Here is an 11,388-nt window from a genome sequence, read left to right on the forward strand (position 1 = left end):
TCTACCCAGCAAGGCTATCATTTAAAATCAAATGAGAAACATTTATGTGAGAGAGAAACATCGATTGGTTACCGCCTGTATGTACCCTGACTGGGGACAGAACCCACAACCTTGGTATGTGCCCTGACCAGAAATCAAGCATGGAAACTTTTTTTTTTTTTTTTTTGGTGTATGGGATGACACTAACCAACTGAGCCACCAGGCCAGGGCATGAAGCATATATTGATGGACATAGAGGGAGAGATCAACAGAAATACAGTCATACCCAGGGATTTTAACACCCCATTGACTTCAATGGATAGATCTTCCAAACAGAAAATCAACAAGGAGACAGCAGCCTTAATGACACACTAGATGAAATGGGTTCAATTGATGTCTTCAGAGCATTTCATCCCAAAGCAGTAAAATATACATAACTTTCAAGTGCACTTGGAATGTTTTCTAAGATAGACCACATGTTATGACACACAAAAAAATTTCAATAAATTTTAGAAGGCTGAAGTCATATCAGTCATCATCTCTGATCACAGTGCTATGAAACTAGAAATCAATTGCAAGAACAATGAAAAACACACAAAGGCATGGAAGCTAAATAACATGCTAATAAACAATGAATGGGTCAACAACAAGATTAAGGAAGAAATCAAAAGATACCTTGAAACAAATGAAAATGGAGACAACAACCCAAAATCTGTGTGACACTGGGAAAGTAATCCTAAGAGGGAACTTTATAGCATTACAGGTCTATCTCAAGTAAAAAAAATAAAAAAATAAAAAAAACAAGAAAAAGCTCAAATAAACAATCTAACTTCACACTTAAAGGAACTTGCTAAAAAACAATAGACAAAGTCCAGAGTAAATAGAAGGAAGGAAATAATAAGGATCAGAGCAGAAATAAATGAAACAGAGCCTAAAAAAAGATACAAAAGAACAATGAATTAAGGAGCTGGTTCTTTGAAAAGATAAAGATTGACAAACTTTAACTAGACTCATTAAGAAAAAAGAGAAAACCCATATAAATAAAATCAGAAATGAAAGAGGAGAATAACAACTGACACTGAAGAAATACAAAGGATAGTAAGAAAATATTATGAGCAACTATATTTCAACAAACTGGACAACCTGGACAAGATGGATAAATTCCTAGGAACTGACTGTATGGGAGAACATATTTGCCAATGATACATCAGACAAGGGTTTACTCTCTAAAGTATATAATGAATTTATATGACTCAACACCAGGAAGACAAACAATCCAGTTAAAAAATGGGCAAAGGACCTGAATAGACACTTCTCTAAGGAGGGCATACAGAGGGCCAATAGACATATGAGACAATGCTCAACATCACTAGCCATAAGAGAGATGCAAATTAAAACCACAATGAGATATCACCTCACACTTGTTAAAATGGCCATCATTAATAAATCAACAAACAACAAATGCTGTCAAAGATGTGGGAAAAAGGGAACTCTAGTGCACTGGTGGTGGGAATGCTGACTGATGCAGCTACTGCAGAAAACAATATGGAATTTCCTCAAAAAATTAAAAATGGAAATGTCTTCTGACCCAGCAATTCCACTGCTGGGAATATACCCTAAGAATTCCGAATCACCAATTCAAAAGAATTTAAGCACCCCTATGTTCATAGCAGTGCTATTTACATCAGCTAAGTTAAAAATTTTTTTTGATACGTTTACACAATGGAATACTACACAGCAGAAGGAAAAAAGGAACTCTTAGCTTTTTTTGACAGTATGGATGGAATCAGAGAATATTATGCTAAGTGAAATAAGCCAGTCAATGAAAGACATATACTGACTTCTGGCCAAGATGGAGACCTAGACAGACAGGCTGCATCTCCCTCCACAACTAAGAAGGAATACAACTACCTCAAAACTAGAGACAACCAGAAGTTCCAGAAAATCAAGCTGCATGGAAATCCAACAAACAAAGATATAAAGAAGAAATACTCATTCAGGCAGGCAGGAGGGGCGGAGCTAGGGTGGAGAGGACGTGGTGTGGTGGCCGCAGCACCGGCAGCAGTGGTAGTGGTATCAGCAGGCTAGTAGAAAGCCCAGTCATACATTTTAAAATCTAGGGACGGACACCTGAGGAGTGCTCCTGGCACCAGACCAGACCGTGCAGCTCATGATCCCAGCGCCGGGGAAAATAGAACCTCATTGCTTTTGACTGTGCAGACCAGTGGGGGTTGGGGTGGAGAAGGAAACTGCTAGCTTCTTAGCAGAGTCTGCTTGTTTGAAGGGCCCCCACTGTCCTAGAATATCCGCAGACCCACCAACTCTGGGAACAACAGCCAGGGTGGCAGCTAGAGAGGCACCAGTCCCTTAAAAATTGGGAGAGGTACCTGGAAGAAAGGAGAGTGCTGAGCAGGCGACATTGTCCCCTCTCAGACCCCTTCCCCACAAATAGCGCCACAACATGGTGAAACAGGTCACCCTGTACTGATGAATCCCTAAGGCTCCGCCCCTTACAACATAACAGGAGTGACAGCTCTACCTAAGTTGCAGAGGCAAATAAACACAAGAGTCTGTCAAGATGGGGAGACAGAGAAGTATGGCCCAAAAGAGGGAAGGGATCAAGGTTACAGTGAGAGAACTAAGAGGCGAGGAGATAGCCAAGCTAACAAATGAGGAGATAGCCAACCTAACAGATGCAAAGTTCAAAAGACTGGTGATAAAGATGGTCACAGGCTTGACAGATATGCTTAAGTATGGTACCCGCATAAGGGAAGAAGTGAAGGCTATGCCAACTAAAATGAAGGAAAATCCACACAAAACCAATGGTGAAGGGACTGAAACCAGGGTTCAAATCGATGATTCAGAATGTAAGGGAGAAAAAAACAGCCAGCCACTACGGAATGAGGAAACAAGAATTGAAAAAAATGAGGAGAGGCATAGGAACCTCTGGAACAACTTTAAATATGCCAACATCCAAACCATAGGAGTGCCAGAAGGAGAAGAGGAAGAACAAGAAATCAAAAACTTATGTGAGAAAACAATAAAGGAAAACTCTCCAAATTTGGCAAAGGAAATAGACATACAAGTCCAGGAAGCACAGAGGGTCCCAAACAAGCTAGACCCAAAAAGGACCATCCCAAGATACATCATAATTAAAATGCCAAAGGTTAAAATTAAAGAGCAAATTCTAAAAGCAGCAAGAGAGAAGCACAGAGTTTCCTACAAAGGGGTGCCTATAGGACTCTCAGCTGATTTCTCAAAAGAAACTTTGCAGGCAAGAAGAGACTGGCGAAAAGTATTCAAGGTGATGAAAAGCAAGGACTTACAACCAAGATTACTCTATGCAGCAAAACTATCACTTACAATGGAAGGGCAGATAAAGTGCTTCCCAGATAAGGTAAAGCTGAAGGAGTTCATCATCACCAAGCCATTATTATATGAAATGTCAAAGGGACTTACTTAAGAAAAAGATCAAACTTAAGAACATTGAAATGACAACAAACTCACAACTATCAACAACTGAATCTAAAAAATAAAAACAAAATCCAACTAAGCAAACCAGAATAGGAACAGCATCATAGGTATGGGGATTATTTGGAGGGTATCAGCTGGCAGGGGGAAGGGGAAGAAAAGAAGAAATGGTGCAGGGATTAAGAAGCATGATTGTTTGGCACAAAATAGACAGGGGGAAGTTAAGAATAATATAGGAAAAGGTGAAGCCAAAGAACTTATATGCACAGCCCATGGACATGAACTAAAGGGGGTGGGATTGCTGGAGGGAAGAGGGGTACTGGGCATAGGGGAGCAAAGGAAAAGAATTGTGACTACTGTAACAAAATAATCAATAAAATGTACTTAAAATAAAAAGACAAATGTCATATGATCTCACCTATAAGAGGTATCTAATGAACAAAATAAACCAACTAGCAAAATGGAACCTGAGGCATGGAAACATAGAACAGACTGACAGTGACCAGAGGGGAGGTGGAAGGGGATAAGGGGAGAAAGAAGTGGAAGGGACTAATCAAGGAACATGTATAAATGACCCATGGACATGGACAATGATGTGGGGATTGACTGTCATAGCACAGCATGGGATGGGTGGAGGAGGGCAAAAATTTGGAAAACTATAATATAATAACAATAAAAAATGTTTAAATGGTGTTTTCTCAACAATAAAAACTTTTATGCTTCAAAGGACACCATCAAGAAAATGAAAAGACAATCCACAGAATGAGAGAAAATATTCACAAATCACGTATTTGATAAGAGGCTTGTCCAGAGTGAATAAAGAATATCTACATACCCACAATAAAAAAGACAAATACCCCAATTTTAAAATTGTCAAAGGACTTGAATAAACATTTCTCCAAAGAAATTATACAGATGACCAATAAGCACATGAAAAAATGCTTATCATCATTAGTCATTAGCAAAATTACAAATCAAAACCACAGATACCACTTCACACTCACTTGTATGGCTCTAATCAAGACAAGCAATAACTAGACAAGAATGTGGAGAAGTTGGAACTGTCATACGTTGCTGGTGAGAATATAAAATGGTATAACCACTTCAGAAAAAGTTTGGCAATTCCACTCCTCGATATTTTCCCAAGAGAATTGAAAGTATGTTTGTACAAAATCTTGAATCTAAATACTCATAGCAGCATTGTTCATAACAGTCCCCCAAGTGGAAACAACCCAAATGTCCATCATCTGGTGAATGGATAAACAAAATGTACTATGGCCATACAAGAAATATTATTTAGCCATAAAAACAAATAAAGTACTGATACAGGCTACAAAATGAATGGACCATGAAAATATTATGCTAAGTTAAAAGTAATCAGACATAAATGACCACATATTCTACGATTACATGTAATATCCAGAATAGGCAAATTATAGAGACCAAAACTAGATTAGTGGTTGCCAGGGAGTGTGGAGTGATTGGTAGTATATATGCGTTCCTTTGTGCAGTGATGAAAATGCCCTGGCATTAGGTCAGTGGTTCTCAACCTTTCTAATGCCACAACCCTTTAATACAGTTCCTCGTGTTGTGGTGACCCCCAACCATAAAATTATTTTTGTTGCTACTTCATAACTGTAATTTTGCTACTGTTAAGAATCATAATGTGAATATCTGATATGCAGGATATATTTTCATTGTTACAAATTGAACATAATTAAAGCATAGTGGTTAATCACAAAAACAATATGTAATTATATATGTGTTTTCCGATGGTCTTAGGTGATCCCTGTGAAAGGGTTGTTCGACCCTCAAAGGGGTCACAACCCACAGGTTGAGAGCCGCTGCATTAGGTAGTGGTGATAATTGCACAACTTTATGAGTATACCAAAAACCACTGAATTCGGCACTTAATTAAATTATACAAAACTAAACAGGCATAGCTTCAACAACATTTGAAAGCTGTGGAGGGAGCTAATAATACCTAACACTTTATAGCATTAGCTATTCTTAATTTTCAAAATCCATTACAGATACTAACTTATTTAGTCCTCATTCCAAGCCCATGACATAGTCCTATTACTATATTCACTTTTTTAGAGGCTGAAACCTGGGCTCAGAGAGGTTAAGTAACTTGCCTAAGTTTGCACAATTAAGAAAGGAACAGAGTTGAGATTCAAACCCAAGCAGTCTGACACCAGTACATTATTTGGCTTGTCATTATGGTTATGCAACAAGGTTCTGAAGGAACTGACAAGCAGGAAATAATTTTATAAAAAAATAATTCAAAAAAAAAAAAGAAAAAAATCATGGTGACAAAAATTATTATGCTTTTTAGTAGATATTGGGAAATTTAATCTATTTAAACAGAAGAATAAAACAATTTTTAAAATTTTTCTGAGTTAGAAAAGACCCTTTTCTGGCACTTACATTTTAGATATTATCGACAGCAGGCGAACCCAAAAGCTTTCATATTAATTCTCATTGAAAAAATGAGTTTTATTGCTTCTTTGAGTTCTATTCGCAGCACTCAATAGAATAAGAAATATTCATTTCGTTTTGAAGTGGAATCTGGAAAAAGCAGGATGGGGTATTTGGCTCTCATAATTAACAAGGGCTGAGTTTCTTTTAATGCTGCCAACTCAAGCAGACTCAGTGAGGCTAGTGTTGCAAGCTGCTAACAGTGGGATTCAGTTCCCACTGGCGAGTCTGGCCAAGGTCCACTTTGTCTCTGCACAGAGAAGAGCACTTCAGAGTAAGTGAGGGCTTATTCTTTCCTATGCTGATTAATCTGCTATATGTTTCCTCATGTTCACTATCAAGAACACCCAAAAGAAGTCTGGCTCTTGTCCCAAAGAGAACTATGTGGTAGAAACTGTCTAGACCCAACGAAGTCATTTATTATCTTGAAAAATAGAATAATCTTCATGAGAAGGCATAATTTAAGGACACAAGATTAAGGATAGTGCCTAAGTGCTGGAGATGACAATGAGTCTGCCTGTTCCCACTCTTACCCACAAATATCTATAGTCCATACAGTAGCCAGAATGAGAATGAAATAAATGAGATCACAATAGTTTACTTTCCTAATGGCTTTTCATTGCACTTAAAACCCAAAGGTTTTACAATGGCTTATAAAGCCCTACAAGATCGAGCTCCCCTGGCTGCATATCTGATCTCTCCTACTTCTTGTTTCTTCAGCAACAAATTGCAAAGGAACAAAGAGCAGCAGGGAGAACTTAAGTTTGAAGAAACTTAAGAGACCTGTAAATTACAAGCAACGTGAATTCTGGTTGCATTTTGAATTAAGCGAGACAACTATAAAAAATTATGAGGCAATTTGAGTAACTTGAACATGAAGTAAATATTTGTATTAAGAATTATTGTTGGACTTCCAGCCAAGATGGAGGTGTAGACAGACATGTTGTGTCTCCCTCTCTCGAAACTGGAGACAACCAGAAGTTCCAGAAAATCCAGCTGCATGGAAGTCCAACAAACAAAGATATAAAAAAGAAATACTCAACCAGACAGGTAAGAGAGGCAGAGAAAAAGCAGTGTGGTGGCAGTGGTGGTAGCAGCTGTGGTAGCAGCAGTGGCAGGATGGCAGAAAGCGCAGTCAGACATTTAAAAAAGTAGGGAGAGACACCAGGGAGCACTCCCAGCCCCAGACAAGACCATGTAGTTCACAGTTCCAGCGCCAGAGAAAATAAAGCCTCCTTGCTTCTGACTGTACTAACCAGTGGTGGCTAGGGTGGAGGAAGAAACTGCTGGTTTCTCAGTAGAGTCCATTTGTTTAGAGGGCCCCCATAGTCCTAGAATAGTTCACCCACTCAGGTAATCCTAGCCAACGCAATAGCTAGAGAGGCACCGGTCCATACAGGAAGTGAGAGGAGTGTCTGGAAAAGGGGTGAGTGCTGAACAAGTGGTATTGTTCTCTCTCAGACCCCTCCTGTACAACACCACCACAATGTGATGAAATGGGTTGCCTTTTACTGACGAATACCTAAGGCTCCACCCTTACAACATAACAGGTGTCTACCTAAGACACAGAGGCAAACACAGGAGCCTGTCAAGTTGAGGAGACAGAGAAGTATGGCCCAAAACAGGAAATGTGTCAAGGTTCCAGTGAAAGAACTAAGCAATGAGGAGATAGCTCACCTAACAGATGCAGGGTTCAAAACACTGGTGATAAAGATGCTCACAGACTTGACAGATATGATTAAGTACAGCAAACGCATAAGGGAAGAAGTGAAGGCTAAGCTAAGTAAAATGAAGAAAAATCCACACAAAGTCAGTGGTGAAGGGAAGGAAACCAGGGTTCAAATCAATGATTTAAAATGTAAGGAAGAAATAAACAGTCAACCAGTACAGAATGAGAAAACAAGAATTGAAAAAAATGAGGAGAGGTTTAAGAACCTCTGGGACAAATTTAAACGTGTCAACATCTGAATCACAGGGGTGCCAGAAGGATAAGAGGAAGAGCAAGAAATTGAAAACTTATGTGAGAAAATAATGAAGGAAAACTTTTCTAATTTGTTGAAGGAAATAGACATACAAGTCAAGGAAGCACAGAGAGTCCCTAAAAGCTAGATCCAAAGAGAACCACACCAAGACACATCATAATTAAAATGCCAAAGATTAAAGATCAAGAGAGAATCTAAAAAGCAGCAGCAAAAGAAAAGAACAATAACCTACAAAGGGGTGCCTATAAGATTATCAGCTAATTTCTCAAAGAAACTTTGCAGGCAAGAGGGGACTGGCAGGAAGTATTTAAAGTGACGAAAAGCAAAGACCTACAACCAAGATTACTCTATCCAGCAAAGCTATCATTTAGAATGGAAGGGCAGATGAAGTGCTTCCCAAACAAGGTAAAGCTAAAGGAGCTCATCATCACCAAGCTATTACTATATAAAATGTCAAAGGGACTTAATTAAGAAAAAGAAGATCAAAACTATGAACATTAAAGTTACAACAAACTCCCAACTATCAACAACAGAACCTAAAGATAAAAACAAAACCACAAACAAACTAAGCAAACAACAAGAATAGGAAGAGAATCATAGTTACGAAGATCATTTGGAGGGTTATCAACTGGGAGGGGGAAGAGGGAGGAATGGTGAAGGGATTAAGGAGCATAATTAGTAGGTACAAAATAGACAGAGGGAAGTTAAGAATAATATAGGAAAGGGTGAAGCCAAAGAACTTATATGCACAACCTATGAATTAGAACTGAGGGTGGTGGGATTGCTGGAGGGAAGGGGGGTTACCGGGAGGAGGGGAGCAAAGGTAAAAGAAATTGGAACAACTGTAACAGCATAATCAATAAAATATACTTAAAAAAAAAAAAGAACCAGGAAAAAAAAAGAATTATTGTTAATGTTTCAGGTATGACAATGGTATTGTGATTAGGTTTTTTAAAAGGGCCCTTATCTTTTAGAGATATGTACTAAAATCCAAGTAAAATAATACACCTGGGATTTACTTCAAAATAATCTAATGATTCATGGAGTGTAGAGGTATAAATGAAACAAGGTTGGCCAGGAGGAGATAATTACTGAAGGTAGACACAGAACATGAGAGTTTGTTATGTAATTGCCTCTATTTTTTAAAGGGCCTTTGACTTTTCTTCCCACTCACCATTTCTATTACTTATTTCTAAAGCCAGAACATCATCATTTTTTCTTTTTATTTATCCTAAAGCTGCTGTATAAAATCCTTTTGATTTGAATTACAACAAATTTTCAGTTGATCATTCTCATGTCTTCTTAAATTATTCTTACTTTCTCCATTGTGGATCTCCAAAATTTCCTCACAGTCTCAGGCCCTCAGATCCTGTGACTCTTCTACTCCAGTACATGTGTTCTTCTACTTTACTTTTGAAGGCTTAAGGGTTCAGCCTGAAATCTTTTTCTTCTTTTAGCCTTCTAAAAATCTCTCTTTTTCTCCTGAAATTTACCATGTTTAATTTTTGGATAAACTTCTTTGGAGTTTTTTATTTGAATGATCTTTGACTATATGTATTACTTGTCCATTTCAAACACAATTCAGATAGGATCAAATCCAAAATTCAAGGATAAGAAGTATATATCATAAAAAAATTTTATATACTTAGATAGCCAAGCATGTATCAAAGATCATAAATCCTTGGATTTTTTATATCAGACATGAGGATTTTCACAGGAATATCTTGAAAGAAGAAAACATGTGAGTAATTGCATCTGGAAAAACTCTCTAAGAGAACAAAATCAGATTACACAATGGGGAAAAATCTTTAAATGTAAGCTTTATTGTTAATTCGTTTCCATATTAATTTAATTCTTGACTTAGTAATACTGTGCTGAAGTTGATATTTTTAAGATTTCTGTACGCATCTAAAATAGCAACCCTTTTTCTATTGAAAGAAGAAAGTAAGGGTGTGACTTGTCATGTTCATCTTTGTATCACCAATGCCCAGCACATAATAGGTGATCCAAAAGTGTTAGCTGAATTAATTGATATATGATATTTACCACCTTTTTCCTTCATTCATTTAACAAATATTTATCAACAGTCTACCAAGTGCTAATGAAAGATCTTATTATATGACCACCCAGGGAGTGTTGAAGCCAGAGGAAAATGCACAATTAAAGGTCTGTTGATGTGAAGAAACTTGGTCTGTTGGAAATAGGGAAAAAAAGCAAGTTTAGCTAGAAAGTAGTGAGAGAAGTCAGAGAGGGAGTCAGATATGCAGCCAGGGGCTAGATCTTGTAGGGCTTTGTACTTTAAGTGCAATGAAAAGCCATTAGGAAAGCAAATATTATGATCTTTTTTAGCCTCATTCTCATTCTCACTACTGTGTAGGCAATAGAGTATTGTGGGACAAGAATGGAAACAGGCAGAGTTCTTGCTGCTTCCAGTACTTAGGCACAGCCCTCAATTTTGTGTCCTTCTGTTCTGACTTTATATGGTGATTTTCCTGTGCACAAGATAAAGTTGAATTATATAGAAGATTATAACAAGGGACTTAAGAATGCTTAACCTAACACAAAAGTATGGGTGAAAAAAACCCAGGAGAAGGAAGAACAGGTAAAATATAAAGGACATATTATATTTCTTCCCATTAGTCTTTAGTCTGGCTAGATCTCTTTTATAAATCTTATGAACAGTCCTAAATATAGTTCTGAAGAGCTTCCTTGGTCCATGAGTGATAAAGTCCCACTCCAGTATTTTTAAGAAGTTCCATTTGTTTTCTCTTTGGGTCATAATCCAGTGTGTTGAAGAACTAGCAGTGTCTGATAGAATGTGACAGGGGCTATGAGACTAAATAAGAGTCAAGTTAAAACAACATACTTAAGGTTTATACAACAAGAGAAAGTCAAGGTTCTAGGAGTAGTAAAAAGTCAAAACATTTTGAAGAATACTACTATGAGGACATTTACTTTAGTAATAATATTTTAGTTAATATCAACAGATACTCAGAGCATTCTATATGAGACAATTGTAGAATCAAATATTTGATAAATATTCAAGTATATTATGAATAAAATGTATTTTGACAATACTTTATAATTATAAATCATGAACAATAAATGTATGATATAATAATAATCAGAGAACTGCAAATATTTTGGCAGAGATTTTTGTTTAAAAAAACAATTATTGACAAAGATTTAAATGAAATGATGGTGCCTAGTGTTCATGAAGGTGGAGAAAAAAAGATATGCACAAATATAATGAAATAACCATGCAATGACTAAAAAAAATGAAGCAGATCCATATATAATGACATGGAATTATGCCCACAATCTATTCTTGAACCCCCCCAAAAAACAGTTCCAGAATATGATCTTATGTTTGTAAAAATAATAATGGGTGAGTACATATTGGGATTTGCATAGACAATGGAATTTCTCAATGAGGCCTACCTTGGACTCCCTATTTAAAACTGTACCCCACCAG

The sequence above is a fragment of the Furipterus horrens genome, unplaced genomic scaffold (genome assembly GCF_987537825.1).
Source record: "Furipterus horrens unplaced genomic scaffold, mFurHor1.1.pri manual_scaffold_2, whole genome shotgun sequence".
NCBI lineage: Eukaryota > Metazoa > Chordata > Mammalia > Chiroptera > Furipteridae > Furipterus > Furipterus horrens.